The sequence below is a fragment of the Crocodylus porosus genome, unplaced genomic scaffold (assembly GCF_001723895.1).
Source record: "Crocodylus porosus isolate Cpor-Errol unplaced genomic scaffold, CroPor_comp1, whole genome shotgun sequence".
Classification (NCBI taxonomy): domain Eukaryota; kingdom Metazoa; phylum Chordata; order Crocodylia; family Crocodylidae; genus Crocodylus; species Crocodylus porosus.
The window spans coordinates 45,932,071-45,954,658 of NW_017728947.1; the positions used below are offsets into that span (position 1 = coordinate 45,932,071).

General features: G+C 41.7%; 1 protein-coding gene and 1 long non-coding RNA gene across 12 annotated transcripts in view; one reads left to right on the forward strand and one right to left on the reverse strand.

The window, feature by feature from the left end:
• Positions 1 to 22,588, forward strand: part of GPHN (gephyrin) — a 369,172-nt gene that overhangs the window by 203,529 nt on the left and 143,055 nt on the right. The window lies entirely within an intron of this gene.
• Positions 1,948 to 9,115, reverse strand: LOC109321148. The gene is made up of 2 exons (XR_002103982.1): positions 8,885 to 9,115; positions 1,948 to 2,267 (listed from the first exon to the last, which is right to left on the reverse strand). It is a non-coding gene; the product is annotated as an uncharacterized LOC109321148 (long non-coding RNA).

Here is a 22,588-nt window from a genome sequence, read left to right on the forward strand (position 1 = left end):
GAGGAAGATATTGAATAGATTACAGTCTTTACTTCCTTTCAGAGGGGTGTGGTGAAAAGAATGTCCAGCCAGGGACAAGTGTGAGCTTTTGCTTATCTGCTTAGTTTTTCTACTTATCTTCTAACACCTCATGGTACCTTTCAAAAGAACTGGTGGCTCCCCGTGGTGCCCCATCCCCCAGTTGAGAATAACTGGATTACATGGTGGGAGCTATGATTTGCAGCACATTTGTGAGGTACTGTAACTTCCTTTCTTTACCAACAGAGCAGTTGCTACCCTCTGTTTGGCACCAGCAGTCTCACACCAACAATTCAGGAGCAGAGACACTTGCTGTAAGTCCCCAAGCAAAGCCTCTTTTCCTGCAGGTTGGATGCAGGAGCTGGCCCCTGGAGACTGCTTGGGAAGCTGGGGGCAATGGATGCACACTTGGCCTGGGGGGAGAGGCAGAGAATAGATTGTGGGAGCTGTCCAGCACCCCAGTGATGATGCAGCCCCAAGCACTGGCTCCACACCTGCTCCCAGCCCTACCTGTAGTCTTGGGCCTCTGTGCCTGCCTCCTACTGACTCTGGGGCTCCTGCTTCTCCCTACACTGCTTGCAAGTAACTGCAACTCATTCCCTACACAACATGTCCTCCCCAGACTGCTCCATGGTCAGCTACCTTCTCCCTACTGTGAGCGGCGTCACAAGACCCCAGTGCAAGAAAGTGACAGGTCATTTCAAGCCACTTCCAGGAGGATGCACACATCCTGCAGCACCCTTAAAAGCATGCTGCAACATCCCAGAGTGCCACAGTACCCGGGTTCAGTATCACTGCAATAGAGGGAAAGAAGAAACCTGTTAAGGGATGCTGTGGCTGAATTTTACAAAATATTGCCACCTCGCTTCCTTGTAGAGGGAAGTTATTAGCACTAGTATCCTTAATGTTTCTGTGGCAGGATGGGTATTGTAGAATGAGAGCAGAGGATGGATACTAAAGAAAATTATTAAAAAGCACCGTCCAAAAACCACCATTCATAGCTCAAGTAAAAAATTCAATAATATGCAGACCACCGTGTAAGTGAATAAAGCAAAGGCACCTGGAGAGGGTAACTGAATTCCCTGTGGAACAGAGAACCTTTAGCCTTGGAGAGACCTCCACCTTGCTGCAGCTAAATTGTATGCATTTCTTGAGCCTGGTTCCTAGTGGGTAATAGTCACAGTTAAAAAGAACATCTTGCTGGCTAGTTTGTACCAACATTGCATTTTTGTTTTACGCTGGTGACATTTTTCTATTCTCTCCCATCTTAGCAATACCCAAGTTCTCATATTTTAGAAGTGTTTTCTACAAAAGCCTTAAAATGCATTGTCATTATCCTTAACGTCTTTCTTGAAAACTTAACTAAAAATATTCATTCTGTTTCTGGACCTTACTTAGACACACTCCACTTCTTTTCTTGTTCTCTTTTTGGTTAGATGACTAACGGTTCTCTTACTCTTTATTTTTAATTTCCATTGCAAGGTCTAACTCAGCTTGATTTTTGGCAAGTCTCACATTATCCCAGAATCATATCTAACCATTTATAGTTAAGTGACTTATCCTGTTCTATAATAAAGTACATAATATAGATGACATTCATAAACTCCCAAGGCTATAGTAGTCACTTATTTCCTTTAAAATAAATGCTGAATCTTACCCATATATACACTGTACCCCAAATGTATGTCTAGACATCTCTGTCTTCTTTGTGGAGCTTCTGGGACACCTGAAAGGAAATGTGGGGGTTTCAACATGGTTCTAAATACTCTTAGAAAATGTCTTTCAGATTAACTCTGGGAACTGTTTTGCAGTCCATGATATACCAGAACCCATTTATATTATAAAATCAAAATGACCAGTAAGCACTGCCATTCATTAATCAGAAACCTGAGGTGTTGGAAAGGGCTACTAGATTGATTGTGTAGAATGTTAGTAATGAATTTAAGGTTAGCTGTTTAATTTCTGAATACATTTTTTCATTCAGTTAAATACACCTTTTAGACAGGGACTTTCTTAGTCCTCCAGTCCCTATCAGGTTTTCTTCCACCCTAATGAAAAAAGCCCACCATTTTGTTCATTCACTTAAGATTTGGATGGCATTGCTCCAGCTCTTTGTATTCTGGGCCAGCCGTGAGTGTTTGACATTATCTGCTTGAAGTGCTTTGACTGCATTTAAGGACATTCTTATTTAGTTTTGCCACTTTCTGTTAAATAGAATATCGATCCAAAGCTTGTTCTCTTCTGTAGTTCTGTGTAGATGACAAGAAAATGGAAAATGAACTGCAGAACTATAGGGAATTGTCTTATTTTGAACACTAGTTGTCAATCTAACAGTTTTGTATGACTGTCCCTTGAAGGCATTTTGTAAGAAAATAGTATTTAAATTCCTCTGCAGTGTGTGCCTACAATATTGACCAAAACCAAACAAACTATGACACAGCCCTGATGCCTTTGTCAGCTATGGGTTTACATGAATATGTTTCCAAAAATGTCAAGGTAAATACAGGTATAATGACATATTTAGCTGATTAACATCAATTCAATTAAAGAGCTAAAGATCTATGTTTATAACACTGAAAAAGTATCCCTTAACATCTGAACTTGTTCTTTTTTGTTATAATGCTGGGTTGTTATAGTTAAATTAGATACATACAACTTACATTTTGCTTGTCTATTTAATTCATTTTTGAAATGGCTAAATGAAAATTACCCCCTCAGATTAGACATTCTTGGAGAGTTACCTGAACAGGTTGAAGTCACATTTTTGCACGTGAATCTGCCTTTTTTCAAATTTAAGTGGGGAAGGAAGATGTTATTTAGCTGTTTCTGAACCTTTACCTGGCATTAAAAAGTATGCTTTCTCAAGAGTTTCTCTGTTTCAGATATAGTTATGACTCAAAACTTTAATAAAATTATTAGGAATATCTTCTAGACTATTTTCTTACACATTTTTTTCAATTTTTTTTTCCCCTTCTGGGGAAATCTTTCCTTAATTTTCTTGTGTATACCTGAGACAGTCACTGACTTTTTTGTTTGTTTGTTTGAGAAACATCCTTTAACTGTGATACCTACTTGTTCCCGTTTATGGTTTAGTAATCTCAGTTCAGTGTATCAAAATGAAAAGAGAAATTGCTTAGAATGGTAGAAGGGGATTTGACAAAGACCAGTGAGACGAATGCAAGGGTAGGAAATTTGGAAAAGATTTCCAATATTGCGGTTTAATTATAGCATGTAATATAGGTACATTGTCGGAATGGTCTGATAAGCCTAAGGAAGGTAAAAAGGAACTTTACAGAACATAACAGCCAAAGTAAATGATGAAGGTTGTCAGATCCTTGAATTTTGGTGATATTACTACTTGTCAGTAATCTTTCCTAGCATCAGGTTTAGTGAAAACTTTTAATCCCTATATGGCATGGAAAATACAAATGACAGGTATATGTGATATACTCTAACCAAAGTTTTATTTATTTCTCTTAGGCTTATAAATCTGATCTCTTCAAGTCTCCTTTTTTGGGCAATATCAGCATACATTTTCTTTTCCCTTGTGCACTTCCTCAGAAGTTCTGACTTCTCGCACCTTACCCAATTTCTATTTCACCACTTCTGTAAGGGCATCTAAAGTGTATTACATGCTTCAGGCTATTCTTGTGTCTTTGCCACATAGCCCATATCTAAACTGCAAATTTGCTGTGCCTGCCATCAGTGCCCACAGGCACACTACGCTGTTCCCTGCAGATAATCTCCTGAACTGTAACACTGTGACCACTTCTGAACCATACCAAGAACAGCACCACTAATTAGCCCATCTTTGACACCCTGTTGAGGCAACTGCACTCTCTCAGGTGTAGGAGGTAGCCTGGGAGGAACAGTGCAGCCTGTTTAAGGATGCCACTGCCAAGCCCTACAGTCTAGATATGGCCATACCATAACTTTGTGACATCATCTGTTAATTTACCTCAGGCCTTTGAATAAAGAATAATTCCTGGACAAGTTTGTTGAACAGGTTTCTGGAATTCACCATTTAGTTCATCCCATCTCTATTCAGGAACATTTATAAATCACAACTGGTTTTCCAGGTTAATTAAGGGTCACTGAACACTTCAGTGCTTTGTGGTATCATACACATTATAAGCTAAATTCCTTGGTCCATAGAGAGTCGTAAAAAAACTTTTAAAAGACCAGAGAGCTAATGGAGAATCTCATTTGTGTAGAGAAACTTACTGATAGCAGACTGCTGGCAAAGCCACCTGTGCCTCAGGAGGCTTTAGGAGCAGGGCCTGGGTAGGGTGGGAGCATGTTGGAGTACATTTTTTCCCATGAACCTTTCATCTTTGATGGAATTTAGATCGTCTCCTGTTGCTGGACTTCTACCAGGGACTGGTGTCATAGGCTAAGTACAGACAGTCAAAAAGCCTAAGGCTGAATCAATTCAATCTTCACAGGTTAGTCTAAGCTGCGTAGATTGAGCCGATAAGCAAGTGAACAGTTACTCTGGAAATGCAGTCACATGCCTGAAGTGGCCCAGGCCAGAAGTCAAGGGGCTCTAGAGTATACTTCCCTGCTCAGCTGGATCAAACAGCTTGGGCCAAGGCTAACTTGGCCACCCTGTGAAGGCGGGGGTTTGCAGGGGAGGTGCAAAGCATCCTGGGATGCTAGGGGACTGTGAGTTAACTTGAATCTGGGGACAGAAATTCCGTAAACTGATTTAATCTAAATCAGGTAAATCTGATACCACATCCATCTATGTTTATCTTAAACTGGTTTCAGCCATGTTGAAAGCAGTTTATGTGCACTGAACTTCTATTGTGTTACAGATTTGAACCAGCTTCTGAGCCCTTATACCAGTTTATGTGTAACTTCTGTCCCTAGCCATAAAGTCCAGGAGCCACAACTTGCTTCTGTAGTCAGCACTGTTCATTATGTCCTCACTGAGCCAGGAAATGTTGAAGCATCAGGACCTAAACAAGCTATTCTGAGCTCTGAGATGTCTTGTACAATGAATTATTGTTTCTCTGACCATAGGTAAATACTATTTTATACAGGGTGATGCGTGGTCTTTTATGTACACACATACACACAAAATTCAAATTGACCAAAATCACAAGATATTGCTAGTTCACTCAATGTATTGCATGCAAATGATTCAGTGGGTTCATCAGCTATTTGCATTCTTCCTTTGAATTTGCACTATCCAAATATGATATTTTAGTGTTGACTAAAATATTAGCTAAGGGTGCTTTTTGACTCTTGAAACATATTTTCATTATCTGTAAATATAAGGAAATCCTTTGTATATAATACAGTTGTTCACTTCAATGTATCCACATCATACAGTCCTCTGGCAATCTCACAGAAAGAGAAAGAGTTTACCCACATTTTGCATACTGACCTGGGTAAAATCTGGCTAAATGCCCCTTGTGGTGGTGTTCACCAAATTGCAATAAGGAGATCCAGCCCCTGACCTCCCAATATTTTTAAGTTTCTGGGATATGAACAGCCCAGGTACTGCCTCTTTGTCTCTAGACTTGCCCTCCTTTTAGCAATCTCTCTTACATCCTGGAACTCAGTCCAGTTTCAAATTTCCCCCAGAGCTTAAAACAACCACTTTCTCAGCATTCTAATCTTCAGGCAGCAGATCGTATGTGAGCAGATATGCACTTCCCAGAGTTTCTAAACATACCATCTTTTTTATTTACAGGATAAAACACACAAGAAGTTATAGCAGCAGTTCCTGATCTTTTTTCCAGCCTCAATCCCACCTACTAGGGCTGTGCGAAACAGCACCATTCCACTTTGACTTCCGTTTCAACATTTCAATGAAACAGTGTTTTGTTTTGAGTTTTGTTTCATTTAAAAAACACTGTTCCATTTCGCTTCGTCAAAACATAAGCTATAATGGGGAAGCATAAAATTGCCTATAACTTTGTCATTTCTTGCCTGATTCTTGATGAAACTTGCAGGGATGGTAGCCCCTTCTGAGGGCATGAAACTGGCCAAGTTTCAAGGAGGAAAGTGCAGAGGTTTCCGGGAAATTGCACCTCAAGGTATTGACAAGAAAAAGTCCTGTCACTTACCAGAAGTGGCAGCCTCCTGTGATCCTGCAGGCAGATCTGGGGGCCCAGACCCCCAGGAAGGCTGTGGGTTGTGCTGGACTCTTCCTGGGGGTGTGGGCCCCTGATCTGCCTGCCAGATCACAGGAGGCTGCTGCTGCCGCCTGGGATAAGCACTGGGCACAGCCCACACCCAGCACCAAAAAGGCCAGGGTCCCACACCCACAGGAGGAGTCCAGCACAGCCTGCAGCCCTTCAGTCTGCCTGCTGCATGATAGAAGGCTACTGCTGGTGGCTGGGACTGGCGCTGGGTACAGCCTGTGCTGAACACCAGGAAGACTGGTGACAGTGACAACATGCTGTCATCTGCTGCACAGATCCAGGGGCCCGCACCTGTGGGAGGGCTAGGGGTTGTGCCAGAATCCTCCTGGGAGCACAGCCCCTAGATCTGCACCAGATGACAGGGGGCTGTTGCTGCGGGCTGGGACCGGTGTCGAAGCCAAGTAAGCCCAGCTTCGAAACATGAAATGTTTCAAAACTTTCAAAACATTTTAAGTGCCCTTGTTTCATTTCGAAGCTGTTTTGAAGGCTTTTGTTTTGTTTTGATTTCTCTGTTTCGAGCTCAACATGCATCAAAACAGCTTTGAAATGAAACACCCGGTGAAATTTCTCACAGCCCTATCACCTACGGTGTAATAATTTTGTATAATCCCATACACATACTGCTGTTTGTGTATCTACAGTTAACATCTGCTCCACACTAGTGACCTGTGCATGCTCTTACTCTGTGGTAAAATTAAAATCTGGACAGGTAACCCCTAAACAAAACAGAGCTTATCTTTTACTTCCCACAGAACGGGAGCAGAGACCTATAGACATACATTCACCTATACACATGTCCAACACATTCTAATTAGAATGCGTCGGAGTAAACTCAGTTAATCAAGTCTGCTGGAGTGTGCTAATTAGCGCTCTCCAGTAGCCTCAGCATCATGGGTAGTCAGTGTCCCTGTGCTTCAAAATGGTGGTGAGGGCGCTTTAACTAAATTTAATTAAATATGTAAAAATGCCCACATTACCAAGGAGTAGCTGATACAAGGTACGCCACTTTCCCCTTTTAACTTTGAGCATATGAATTGTTTATGTGCTTCCAGTTACTGTGTAGTAAGTGCAAGTGAAACTGAAGCAATTCAACCCTGTCTCATTTAGAAGAAATCTGCCCCGATTTTCATCTCCCCACAGGGCAAGTGAGAGTCCGTGGACAGTTTCTCTGAAGCAGGTGACATATGATACATCTCCATCCCCTGGTAATTCAGGCATATGTCCCATGACCTCCATCAATGGGAGTGAGGACTTACTAGAACAACCATGTAGGGTTGGCAAGCTGGTCAATAGAGTGGTCCAATATTGACAATTTTACCAAAAAAATTATATTTTTTGTCATTTTCTTGACAGAAATATAGGGGTTTTTATTGTTTTTGACACATCACTTGATGGAAAAGTTGTGCTTTTTTCTGTTTATTATTTGGACCTATCAGTAATTGTTTACAATTTTTTACCAATATTTGACTGGTCAGTTGACCAAATTTTATTTGATCTGTCAAATATCCAGCCCTACAACCATAAGTGTCCGTGTATCCAGAATTAATAACCTGATCTGCAGTACTTCTCATTTTCCTGCTCTTACACCATCATGAGAGCTACACAAAGATTGTTTATCCCTGAGTCTAAGACCACTAAATTGCTTTGGTTCAGCTTTCACTTATCACAAGGTAACTGCAGGAACAGGAACAGTTCATCAGAGCAGCTGAGGCACAATAAAGCTGCACCTCCCAGTAATTGCAGACACACAGAGAATTACACCCTTGATGGAATTAGCAGCTTCATGGAACTTATGGTTTCACTATTCTATTTGTTGTGACCCCACTTTCGTGAGACCCCATGTTTGGGAACTGCTGGATTATAGGCCATTAGAAAACAACAAATCCACCAAATGTAATGCTCTTCAGTCTAGCTCATGCCCCCATGGGTCTGTCTGTATTTAAGAAGGCATGGTTTCCTTTTGTCTCATTGAGCAGCTCTCCCTCGACTTGAGCTTCTGAAATGCCTTACAGCAGGGGTTTTCAACCGGGGGTATGCATACCACTGGGGGTACTCTGGAAGGCCCCAGGGGGTACGCAGCAGTGGCAAAGAGAAACCTCTGGCACTTCCAGGTTTGCTGCCATGTGCCGTGCCAGGATCCCCACCCCCACCTCTCCTCAACTGGCTGCTGTCTCCCGCCCCCTGCTCGTTGATCAGCTGCTGGAGGACTCCCTGCCTCTCAACCAGCTGCCAGGGGCACCCCAGCCAAAAAAAAGGTTGTAAACTCCTGTCTTACAGGAAAAAAATACCTCAGCTCCTGCCAATTTATAATGTTCTTATCCCTTCCTTGATTAGCCTGCAGTATGTAAGGACAGATTACTGGCAAGTGACAAAATTGTCATGGCAAACTTTACTCTGACAACCCATTTCTCTTTGATTAATGCTAGCTTCTTGTCTCAAGTGTTTGTATCCAAAGAGAGGACTGTTCTTTTTAACAGGTTTCTGTTGGTAGGTCTGTGCTACTATCATATGGCATATCAGACCAATAGACAAGTAAAAAATAAGATGCTCTCTATACCCAAATTGAGACAAAAGGAGCTCACGTTGTCAGACAGGGTCCTGGGATAAAGATTGAGCATGCCTGCCTCTTTTTAAAAGAATCATTTTATTGGAAAGCTAACAAGTTTAAGAAGTATTCAGACCAGACAATGTAAATACAAAAGCATACTTACATTTGGGTGTAGGCTGGACCCTGGGATCTCTGAATTCTTGTTCGTTGTTGAGTTCCCCCAATAACACAGGTCCATTATTCCCCAAACTCCCCAGGTTTACAACCAGAGATGCACAGTCATTAATTGTATGCATTTACCCACACTTTGATGAGATGTATTCAAATTTCTTTGTTTTGCTGAAACTTTTGGAACTGACCTGAACCAGTTTTCTTGTGGATGTGGATTTATGTTCTTGTGGAAGGACCGATTCCTTATCACCTTCCTTCACCAAGGCAGAATGTTAAGTGCCATGAGTTTGTTTTGGTTAAATTATTTATGGTTGTCATTGGCAGGGCTGCTCTGTTTTTTTTGCAGCCTATCTAGGACACCTAACACAAATACATCTGTTAAAACTACATCTAATACATTTGGCTACATCCATTATTTCTATTAACACGTATAAGCTGTGATATAGTTGTAAATTTGGATCATCTGATTTAAGGCCTTGTGCTCTGTTTAATCTGATCTGATTCAGCTGGGCATGTTAACTGCTTTCTTTCCTTTGCTGACCAAGCTAATTGCCTGCAGAGGTTCACATTGCATTCACTCAGAAACAGGCTTTTGGGGCCTTCTGCTTTTAGCCCCACATCTCCAACTTAGCCCAGAATTTCTGTTATTTAATTACACATTTATAGCAACAACATAACGGAAGATATGTACAAGGTGGAGACACATATGGCAAAGCCCCTAATGTGTTCCTTACAAAGGGCTGCACATTCAAAATGGAATTCAGACATTGTAAAGAAGCACACAGAAAGTTCATGTGACAAAGCACAACATTTGAGGGGCTAAAATCCAGGGTCTAGACAAAAATACACTTGCAGCTGCTTCAGAAAGTGAGGGGAAACTGCAGAGTACTTTAGCATCTCAGCAGTACTCTGGTGCCAAAAAACATTTTAGAGTGTCCACATTCAGGAAAAAAACAGTCATTTAAGGAGATACCTTGGCACAGACCTAGCAGAAAAGTATAGATAGTTGGTCACTTTACATAACCTCAGACAATTCATACTTTGTATAGAGAAATTCCCCTAAAGTCATCACAACTGCCTGCAGATGAGCAGCACTGAACTTGAAAGACTTGGTTAATGATGTTATGGTTTGCTAACGTTCTCAAATATCCTCACCGTATTGCTCTCTTATTCCCAGATTGCTGTGTCCTCAAAGAAGCAGAGAGTCTGAGGTTCAGTAAAGCATGATTATCTAACTGTTACTGTCAGCAACATAATGAATAGTCCCTAAACTGCACAGCTGAGATTTTCAGTCACCTGGGGTTTTGGATGCCCAGTTACTTTTAATTATAATCATAAGTAGGTGTCCAAATAACACTGGGGACTTTGAAAATCTTGTCCTATATATGTCCATGCATATATCTAAACTGTACAGTGAAGTATCATTTAGAGATAGCACTCAAGCTAGCTCATTTAGATCTACAGGGTAGATTTGCACCTTATCAACTAACCAAACTATCATAGAATCATTGAAAAAGGGACCTTCAGATGTCATCTAGTCCCACTCCCTGCCTGAGACAGGATCATGCCTATCCAAACCATTCTATTAGCAAAAGAGTAACCTCTTGTCTAACCTCACTTCATCAGATGCTTCAGCCCATTAAAGCATGTGCTAATACAAATCTACCCTGCCTTCTACTTGACTTCAGACTAACATGGCTAACAATGCCTCTGCTCATTTAGATCTATTCTTTTATCTTGGTCTTGCACTTTGCTGGGCCCATCTACACATGAATTTGATCCAGAACCAGTTTACTCACGAGTAAACTTCTGTGGCTTAAGCACTCCCAGGCAGGCATCTATACATGCAGGGACTAGGCAGCAGATTTGCTGCTTTTAGTACCAAACTTCCTGCAGCCTTGCAATGGTTCCCTGCAGCCACCAGGAGGAGCTCAAGGCTCCGGCTGCAACTGTTAGCACTTGGCAGCCATCTTCAAAAGGCAGTCCCACTCTCTGACCAGCCACTTCCCTGGCCAGGAGCAGCATGCCCACCACAGGGTTATCACGCAGAAGCTCTCTCTTTGCCCACTCTGCCTCCCCACGCTATGGCTGCTCCAGCCTGTGTCCCTGGCAGTGATGACCAGCGTCCTAGGCTCTGCTGCACTGGCCCTGCTGGCCCACCACACTGACCAACCCCTGGTCATCTGGGCCCTCATAGCTCCCCTACGTGCAAACCACCTGCTTGGCCGCAGCACACTGTCTCAGTGCTGCCACTTCCATTGCACAGCTGCCACTGGCAGAGATGCCAAAAATGGGCTTCTGAATGCCACCACTGGATCCACCCTAGATCCTCCTGGGCCTACAACCCCACCACGTCTAGGCTTCCCGAGCCATCCAGGCCTGGTGACTGCACATCATCCAGCACACCTGGGACAATGAGCAGTGGCTGAAGGTGTTCTCCATGACCTGGGTCTGCTTCTGGAGCCTCCTCAAGCAGCTCTGGCCCCACCTGGTGTGGCAGGATAACAGCATGTGCCCATCCCTCCCTGCAGACACCTGGCTCGCCCTCATTCTGCTCAAGCTGGCCATGCCCACTAACCCCTTCTATGTTGGCCACCAGGGAGGCCATCCTGGAGGTGTATGGTGCCCTCCAAGATGTGCTGAGGCCACCATGCTTTCCTGCCAAGTGTGGCCTCTCCCCTATGTACAGCTGTAGGACCTGCAGAGCCATAAGAAAGAAGCTGTTTGTGAGAGTTTGCAATATTTCTCAGATAAGATGCTCTGTCCTAGGAGCCATGCACTGCTTGGCCTCAGATAGGGGGACTGGGCATTCACAGGTGCCCAGGGTCCGTGGTAAGTTGGCCAGGTAGGCCCAGGCTTAGGCAGCCATCAGCCAAACACCCCGTCCCCACTTACTCCCAGGGCAGGACAGGCTAGGTTCCTGGTGGCACCTGGTACCATGGCTCCAGACCCTACTCCCCTCAGTCTTCTGCAGGCCAGCCATTTTCCTGTGCTACCATCTAGCCCATGGCAGCCAGGCTCAGGGGGCACAGGGCTCCTGCATGACTGGAACAAGGAGCTGCCCAAGGAAGCCTACAGGGGGCCTCTCCAGGGAGGTGCCCAAGGAGGCCCACAGGGGGCCTCTCCAGGGAGGTGCCCTGGGGCCAGCTCCCTGGTGTGCCAGCACTGCTTCCTGAGTGTGCCTCTGGTATTCATGTTGGTGGTGGTGTATGAGGAGCTATTTGTGTGGATTGAAGGGTGCCTGACCCACTGCACCCTGCTGTTGTTTGCCATGGTGTCCTGGGGGCACCTGTACACCTGGCATGGGACCCTGAGCTTCAACAATGCGGGGAGCAAGTCTGGGCTTCCCCACAACCTCCACCACTGCTTGGAGGGCTACCTGTGGCTGCGCTTCATGTCCCTGCCCCCCACAGCCAAGGAAGACATCGCCACCAGCATGGACATATAATTCTATGACACATTCTTTGTCCCATAACCACAAAGCACCCTATAAGAGTTTTATTAAGTTTTGTCTAGGAAACTCAGTGTAAAAAAGCAGCTTCTTTGCTGCACTGTCAATGTAGACCAATATATTACATATCTGATCTATAAAGGTTCATTCAGATTCTCTTTTCTGTTGTAAGTATTAACAGAGGATTTATCTGCATGTAATATTTACATGATAAATTCTAGACCTGTGTGATGAATTGCATCTATCTTCTCTCATTAATTGTCCCACTTCTACTGTGCCCATTAATTGATTTCCACATGGATAGTTTCTAATTTTCCAGACTTTTTCAAACACGCACCCTTTAAAATTAAATTTGTTACAAAAAAAATCTTCCCAACTCCATATCTGGAAGTTCCCTAAAAATTACACTAGTTTGAGGTGTCTGCTGGGTAAAATTATGTTCTGACTTTTTGGCCAATATGTCCTGGCAATGAAAAAAGTTTTATTTTCATTCTTACACTCCACCTCCTTTCCAGTAGAACACATGATACTTTATTCTAACCCAAGTAGGTTATAAAGTTGTGCACCTTAACATTTCAATAGTGGGCACTTCTACACATGCACTTCAATGTGCATTAGCCTAATTTAATATGCATTAAAGCATCACTCAAAATGTGGGCTGTTTAGTTAATGCGCATTGAGAGGATAATGTGCATTTTCCTAGTATCTCACAATAGAGGTACTAGATTTACTGTGCATTAACTAAAGCACGTTAGTAAATGCATGTGTAGATGTGCCCACTGATCAGTTTTTAAAGAACTACTGTAGGTAAGATTTTAGAGCTTTTAAAATGAATGTATTAGTTATTTGCTCCTCTGGAAGACTTATAGCCTTGGACTCATTAGTGAATCTTGGCTCTAGAAGCAGAATGATCTGAAAAATAATGCCACCTAATGAAAAATATATAGCATAGTTTAAAATAGCAGTCCTCAAACTTTTGGGACCAATGGACCCTTATTAACTATAAAAATTTCTCATGGAGCACCATTCATTCATATCACCAAACTTTTAATTGAAAGGAGGGGGTAGTAATGCCATCCATAGACCATGTGCCACATTATCACAGACCATTAGCTTTGCACATGTTAAAGTTTAAGTTTAAAATAACACAGATGGCATGAGCAAAATATATGATGGTATAATACAGTGATTTATTTTGGACGCATTTGAATTAAGCTGCATAACCCTGTCATAGCTCAATTTCTTCTGAGAAGTGTGGGAATTCCAAATTGATGCCAATAACCTTTCTACCATATCACACTTACAGGGGTATGAGTATATGTAATTATTATTGGAAATAATATTTTCTTTTACTATTTATTCAGAAATTACCACTTAGGTTCTGATCTGGTCCATAGATAAAAATAAAAACTGCTATTTTGATTTTGGAAGTGGTTAGTTATAAGTGAAGGAAAAGTTATAGCAATTAATGTAATGTGTTTAGCTTCTTTTTGAAAAAAAACCCCTCAATTTGCTATAATACACTAAACTTTTTAAACCCTGCTTAATGATGAAAGGTACCTACCAACAGTGTAGGCTATTGTTTTTCATGGAGGAGGGGAATTGTGATGTGAAGTGCAGCATCAGTATCTGCAAACCTTAAGTTCTTTACCTATATTTTCTGTTGTTGCTTAGGCAAACAATGGCGATAGAGACGAGTGTCTGTTTGAATAATTTCCTATGTAATTTTGAGACATTGGCAGTCACAATCCCCCAAGCTGAACTTGTTAATAAGCACTAGGTAATTACTTCACTAATTAAAATGACTTCTTGCCAGCTTCAAAAGCCTGACAGTTTATGCCATGTTTCTGGCCTGTTACTAGTGCTAAGTCCTTCACTGAGTTTCAATTTGCTCCACGCTGTGGAACTTTGACAAATGCTTCTAAGGGTCGGAGCTAAGTGTCATAAGGCCTGGTAGGATATGACCCTCTCTGCTGTTTGAAACCAGACTAACTTCTTTCATGTGAGCCCTGTGACTACTCTGACATTTTTGTTCCAAGACAGTGCATGTAAAATCACTGCCAGCCGGGCTGTCTTTGTCAGGTGTGTGTTATTATAACAGGAACTGTGGGCAATGTTTTTTTTCAACATTTTCCTTCGACAAAACAGTTTGATAAAGTATGTGTTAAAGCTTTTATGTTGTCTCTGTATATACCCATCCACCTTTTTCTCTAGTTAAATATGGAACATTAATTTGAGGAGTCTACAAAGTTTTGATAATAAATTCCAACATAAATCTGTTCTTTCCTTTAAAAAACTCTCCATTTATTTTACTGTATTCTTCCAAAGGTTCTGTGATGTGGAGGCTGTTTAATGCCTTTATGGTTCATGTTTAGTTTTCTTTCTTTACACAGATTCACAGAAGTTTAAGGCTGGAAGGGACCTTGTGAGATCATTGGGTCCAGCCCTCCTGCTCTGGGCAGGAAAGATTGTTGGGGTCAAACAGCTCCAGCAAGGTGTGCATCTAGTCTCCTTTTGAAGATCTCCAGGGTAGGTGCTTGCACCACCCCCAGTGGGAGTCTATTCCAGTCTGGTCACATGAACCAGGAATAAATTTTCCTTATATCCAGTCTGAAACCTTCTAAAGTCTAAACTTTCTATATTTTAGTCTTCACAGTCTACTTATCCTTAACATCTTTCAAAAGTTATTTGCATTACAACCATCTTCCTCTTAGCTGAATCACTTGAGTTTTTTCTGGTTAGCCTAACTAGGACTGGAGAAAAGATTATTCCAACTCTCTCTCTATAATTTGACCTTTTCTCTTGAATGTCCCTTGGCAGTAATGCACACTGGAACATGTTGAATGTTTTCATGTATGTCCATGCTAAAAGAAGTGGCCATTCCCAGACTGACAGTGATAGGTTGAATATTGTATATAATTTTATGCTATAATTTTTCAGAACTGACTTGTATTTTCTTATCACAATGAACTGTAACTTGTGACAAAGAGGCCACTTGAAGAAATTTGAAGGCAAGTAAATTCAAAACAAATAAGGAAATATTTCTTCTTGCCACATGTGCTTAATTTGTGGAATTCAGTCTCATAGAGACAGATTCAGTGGATTTTAAAATGGGCAGATAACTTTAAGATAAATTATATTTTAGTTTTCAAGCAAAGAGAGGGTAATCAATTGTCATGTGTCAGGACATAACAAGATCAGGATGTAGGAAGGATTTTTTCCTCTCAATGGAAAGCATGGAAACATTGCACATTTGATTAGGTGTATTAAATTGGAGAGTGGAGAAAGTTTTTGTTTCTTTCTGCAACCAGGGAACATAAGACTGCAGCATCTTGAGTTGTCAACTGGTAACAGGAAAATACGAGACTTGATAGGCCAGTGATATGGTCAAATATGATACTTTCCTGTGTTCTCTTATCTTACTAGTTTTCCTTAGACATTTAGTACTGATCTTTGCAAATTTCAAATCTGAGAGAGTTGTTATGTGAAATAATTATATTGCTTTCTCTTGTGTCCCCTAAAAATCTCAACTTGACTCACACCTCCCACCCTACTTATTCACTACCTGCCCTGCCATTAAAAATAGCTAAAATCTCTATTCTGGAAATCTTCCTTTGCTAGAATTTCATTAATTCATTTTCAGAAAGAAATTGTTTGTCTTCATTTAATGGAGTATCTGATCTATTTGTGAAAAGAAGATTTCAGAAACCTGTTGGAGCACTGAGCATTTTGATGCATATGCACACTCCAGTGCACCTAATAAGGCCTTAGGTTCTATAAAACTGAGAGCTTTAAGCACAGAGCATATGGTTAGGAGCAAGTCTATGACCTGCAGGGCATGTCTACACATGCATTAATGTGCTGTAATTGTTGCACATTCAGTTTAGTACCTGTAATAACTAGGTACTAAATAACTGCAGTAGTGCCAGCATACGCCTTTCTAGTGACACTAATGCTCACTAGACTAATTCTACTGTATACTAGTACAATAGACAGCTTTTCCTGTGATGAGCTAATGTGTAGTAGAATTAGTCTACTGCACATTTAGCATCTCATGTAGACACACCCACAGGAAACCAGATACAAGTCTTACAGCATCTTAGGTAGGACTCAAAGAAGAGACTGCTCCCTAGTGAAATCCAGGGGAAGCAGCCAAAAGGGAGGGCAGTGTCCCAAGGAGTTGGTGAAGCCTCAGACAGATAGTTCACAGGATCTTGATTTACTTGCTCATGTTTTGGAATTCTTGCTTTAAAATCAAATACCCCTGAGGAAAGGATCTTAGCTTAGTTGTCAGCAGCTGTCTTCTACTTTTCTAGCTAGTAAACTTGATTACTGACATATACGCTTTAATGGTTTTACCAGTTGGGTTTTCTAAATGATTTTAATAGGTGTAAATGTGATGATTGTGGTCCAGTGGACAAATGAATTGTGGGCCAAAATATTAGGGGCCATCAGTGCTCCCATGCTGGGATGATAATGTTGGAATAAAGTATGCGACACCTGCTAGAAAAACAGTACTTGGTCCCTCCTCTTCTGCAGCATCTGTCTGACATTTGTCTTCTCTCAGGTCCATTAAATAGTCTGCAACTCAAGTTACCTCCCCTGGTTGCTGCCCTGATCTTCCTGACTCCATCTAGTTAGTTCCTTCTACTGGCTTCTTGTGTCATTCTGCTTCAAGTGCAAATTTTAGCCTGTTCCTCAAAGCTCAGTACAGAGACAGCCAGATCTATGTCTTGGTTTCTACCATGCCTCCTTGTGAAAAAATAAAAAACAAAACAAAAGTGTATTTAATTAGAAATCAGGACTCATGGTAGAGGTGATATCTTTTATTAGACCAACAAGATTTTTGCAAAAAAGATTCTTTAATTGAAAGTTTTCAGGCACAAACACCCTTCCTCGGGCATCAGAGAAAAGATTATAAAAGTTCTCCTAGGTAGAAATGAAAGTTCATACTTCATAGGATTTCACAGAGGAGTCAGTAAATGGAAAGCTCCTCTGGGCAAGAAGTTTTTAGCTGGTAAGGATTCTCTCAGCCTCAGTCTTGTGAGGCTCTGTTATGATGCAAATTGCCTTGAACCAAGGCAGGAGCAGTATCTCAGGTTTCAGGTGGTCACATTTGCTTCCTGCTTGGGAAATTGTGAAGATTTCATTTTTAAAATTGGCTAAAATTTGATATCTTCCATGTGTCAGGTATCCCGGTTATAGCTGTAGTTACTCAAATTTAAGATGACCCCCCAGTAATTACATTCTATACATGGGAATTTTTAAAATTTGTTACAAATTTTCTTTTGTAGAATCTAATGATTGGAGAGTCATCTTAAATTTGTCCTCCCTGCTGCAGGGAGGCAGAGGTACAGGTGGTGTGGGGAGGTTCCTACCCCCCTGCCACCTCTTCCCCCTTCCTGCCCCACCTGTAGCCTTAGGCACCCCCTTCCTCCTCTGCTCCCTCTCCTCCCCTTCCCCCACGCCTCTGCTCTCTCCAGCCTCTGCTCCTTCCTCTTCTTTACTCCATGCTGGCACGCTCCATCCCTGTACTAGCCTGAGACACATAGCTTTGCCCCAGCTCAGCCCCTGTAGCAGTTGTATGGGCTGTGCACTGCTGCTCCAGCCTGAGCTGGGGCTGCACATAGTGTTCCACGCTGCAGCATGCATACAGCCTACAGGCATGAAGCAAAAGTAAGGGCAGGAGAGAGAGGGGCATGTGGGGGAACAGAGGCTTTGTGAGGGGACAGATGGAGGAGAAGAGGCTGCAGGGGGAAGATGCAGGTGCAGGGACAATGTGGGGGAGGGGCAGGAAGTAGCTGCAACTGCAGCTATAGCCCCAACCCCAGGTAGAGTCTGGAGCCTGAGCTACAGCAGCTGCCTGCTCCCACGCCACCTTCATACATGATTCTAAGACAAGGAGCTTCCCCATTGCCATGCTAAATGGGAGAAAAACCTCATCTTACAATTAAGTAAATGCAGATTTTCTGTTTCATTATCAAGTAGGAAATGCAAGTCTTTGCATCATTTTAGCAGCACATAGGCCTTGGCAGTTTGATGTCTGAGTTTGAACTGTTAGGAGTAAGTTTTGTGGCCTAAACTCTCACAGGTTTTGAGATCCACCTATCACAGTTGTATATATCTGCTGTCTTTTTGTTTTCCATAATCTATCCATCCCAAGTGGGAATACCCACTCACTTTTTAGATAGAGACATGGCCAGAAAAATATTTTTAAAATACCATTGAGTTAAATGAGCAATAGTTAGGTTGCAAAATCAAGTTCTTAAAAGACGTACCATAATTTAGATTGCCTGTGCAATCTTAATTTTGTCCTCGCGTGCACATGCATTATGCTTTTGTCCTTTTTTCCCCATCTCATCAATGCTCAGTATAGAGGATGCTCACAAAGTGCCTCAGCTGTCTAAAATTTTACCTTATTGTTTAATCAATGGCCCATTACCTTTTTGCTACAAAATATTCAAAGCAACAAATGAATATAGAGTTATTCATTCCCTTAGGATTTTTTCTAGGGAATTAGGGCAAATCTAGATAGCAGACTAATCATGTTCAGGCATACAGCACTTCTTTGCCAGTGTTACCTTCTGAACCATAAGTAATGTAGTAGCCACATTTGACTGTGCTCTAGGTGCTTGTTAGCACTACTGAGAGGCAGAGCCCCAGCTTTATGATTCTACTAGGGTTGAAGGTAGGATAAAGAGCTCTGTGCGTGTCCTTTCGTAACATCTGATAAAGTGAACTCTTGCTTACAAAAGCTTACACATCTCTGATTCCATTAATCTAAGAAGGTGCATGTCTACCCTGCCTTCTGCTAGACATAAGATTAACATAGCTAACTACCTCTTTTTGCCAATGTTTTAACACTGCTTTGAATTTGGGAATCCAAAGCATATGGAGCAGCATGGCATGTTTGAGCACACTGCTGCATGGCACAGTAAGTAGGCGTGTAGACATGCCTTCAGTGTAGCCTCTTAGTGCACCACAAATAACTGTTAATGAATATATCTCCTCATCTCCCTTGTAAAAAAAGAATATTATTCACCTCATTTTACAGATATAGCATCAGAGGTAGAGATTTACCTAGCCCACACCTGGAATCAATGCAGAGCCAAGGTTAGAATTTAAGATCTTCCCATCATGTACTCATTCCCCCAGAATGCACTGCTTCCATGCCAAAGATATGAAGCAATTACAAGTCATCAGCAGTTTTCACCGATTGAACTTCTTGTTCCAGGAGGTATTTCTGCAGTCTTGGGGATGCACTGCCCACCCCTCCTGCTCACATACATCAGATCCAAAAGTGTTATAGAAAAAGGTGCTCCACAGGTGACCTCCAAGGCTGATATCAAGCGCTCCAAAGCAGATCTTAAAAGCAGCCGTGATACTGGTTAGGTGAGGCAGTGCTGAAAAGCAGCTCTCCCTGGGATCAGTGTTAATGTGGTTTAGACACATCCATTGACATCAGTGGCAAAAGATTCACTGACTTCAGTGGGGCCAAGATTTCACACCTCAACTTCAGTTCCAGTTTTGAGTGTTTAACACTTCCTGGTGGCGCATCTTGGGCACCTAGGAAAATGAGGAATGTGTAATTAGTAGCCACCTAGTTGGTTTTTAGGACTTCCTCACCCTTGTTTGAAAAGACTTTGGCAGAACCAGGGATAGGACTGAGTTCTTCTGTTTAGCTCTAACCATAAGATGTTCTTTTCTCTTCCTGCAGTTCCCTAACACATTCTCTATATTGTCCCCATCACACAACTCCTGTAGTAAGTGAGACAGTGGTTGGAGGAATCCCTTTTCCAGACAGTATACCCAAAATGGGGGGATAGACTTGGCCATGTACTTTGGTCCAAGGGAGAGAATTGTCACATAGAGCACAGCTCAGGAAGATGATGGTTTCCCTGTGTAGCCTGAGCTTGAGGTACTGTTGCTGCTTCTCCTGCTGCTTTGTCAGTGGTTTTCCCTGGCTTTAGATTAGATTCTTCACATTTACTTACTGTTCTTCACGTTTACTTACTGTTCTGGCTAACTTGTCAACATTTTTGGTGACAATGTATGCAAATGACAGTTTTTCAACTCAAGCTAAACTTGACTGGGATGGAAAAAGCACTTTCATGGATGGTTTTCTCCCTGATGAGTGGAAACGGCTGCTGCAAAAAAATGTAAGACATTCCCCCCAAAAGCCAAAGGAACTTTTCTAATGGAAAATGCTCAACAGCCTTAAAAAAGAGTTGCTACCAGTATCCCTATGATGTAACATTGTCCCTTTCCCCATAGCTTTGAAGGGGTCAGCCTCAGAGCTGAGATTATGTTGAGTTGCTTAGCTTTGATGGTAATGTTTACACTGGGCATGTTTACACATGCACATTTACTGAACATTTAATTTACTGCACAGACACCTTATTGAGCGGTAACACTTCGTATGTGGACTGACTTGGGACTAACTTAATCCCAAGTCAAACCAATGCACTTTAGCACCTGCATGTGTAGCCGTCAGCCTATTTCCACTTACTGCGCAGTAAATTTAAGCTGGTGTAAATGCATGTGTAGACACACCCACTGTTTACAAACAGCCACTGAGTTTGCTCCACAACCATCAGCTTCTCTTTTGGTAGTGCTGAGGTGTTCTTGTTTCGATTTTTATTTTTTCTGATTCCCATTCTTTTTTGCATATAAAGAAAGATAAATACAAATCCATGAAATCCCTTTCCTTGATCCACTACTACTCCCCCTTTTGGGACTTGAGAAAAATAAAATATTATTATATAAAAGCATGTAGGTTATAAGCATGAATATATTTAAATGAAATCTGGTTTTTTACAGGGGTCTTTTAGTATAACTGGGTTATTCATTGTGGGAATACCTGAATTGCCTGAAGATTTACTTATGTTCTATCATGAAAATAAAAGTAGGTGTTTCACTTATACAGAATGAGATTATTATAATTTAATGGGACCCTTGAAGTTATACAGTAAATTACAAAAAATATTTTGTATATCTGATCAGAATTAAAGTCCCTTGTTCTTAATAATGCTTAAGAACATTGCATTTTTCCTTGTGAATTTGCTGCTAAAGAAAAGTATTAGATTGACTTCCCTTGAGAGTGAAGTCCCAAACTTATCCACACTTTAAGTCCAACACAAATAGTGGTGGTATAGGCTTCAGTGGGTGCATCTGCATATGCAATTAATGTGAAGCAATAAACTCTGGAACATTTCAAGCCAGAGTAAACTGCTCCTGGGCACAGTATCTACACATACTCCCAGGACAGCAACAATTTGAGCCAGGGTGGAGCAGGCCCCTGGCTCATTGGGCTAACTGGGCACAATTTATGACCCCCATCTACAGATGCATTTCTGTGCAGTTAATTACTCCCCCCATAAGATAACACTGTCCTCAACAATATTATCTTACTATCCCTGACAGTACTAATTAGTTTACTGCGTCTTAATACCAGCTCACATATATACAGTGACACTTTACTGCAGAACTAATTAGTCTACTCTGCAGTAAAGCGCATAGTAAATGCACCTACTGACAACCACCGCTCTTGCCATTGTCTCTCAGCCCGACCTGAAAGTATCACTTATAGCACTGTGTGAAGAGTTGATTTTCTGTGATCCTTCCAGTCTCTGGCTTGCCTATTGAGATTATCAAAGGAATGCCAGCTAAGTCATTTGTGATGCATCCATTGTTAACTGGACTTGAACGCAACAACTTATTTTACATAAACTGTGGGACAGCCATCAGATCATAAAAACTGTCAGTCACTGCCAACCTAGGCTGAATACAGACCAACAAACAATAAGTGAAAAATTCAGTCTCATCTTTGGCATTCAGCTTCACTTCTCTTCCTCTTCCGCTCTCCCCTTTCCACAAATAAAATGATTTAGTTTTAATTTCATTACAGAAAGGTAACTTTCTTTAGTAGAATGTTAGTTCTGGATGGATCTCTTACTTCAAGTGGGTTTTTCAGAACATAACTAAGACAGTAGCCCATCTGCCATTTGAAGGTTTTGTTTGACACATTAATAGTGACGCGAAAGATTGATGAGCAGCAGCTTCATTTGCTTCTTCCTTCCTTTACATCATCTAGAAAAAGACTAGTATAATTAAGGAAAAAGAACCAGACAGGCGGTGTTAAAAATGCAGCACAGACATATTATAGTAAATCTTATATTGGTCTGGCATTAAAATTTTCTGGTTGGGCAGCACAGTTGTTTAATTGGGAATCTTAATGGCAGTGGC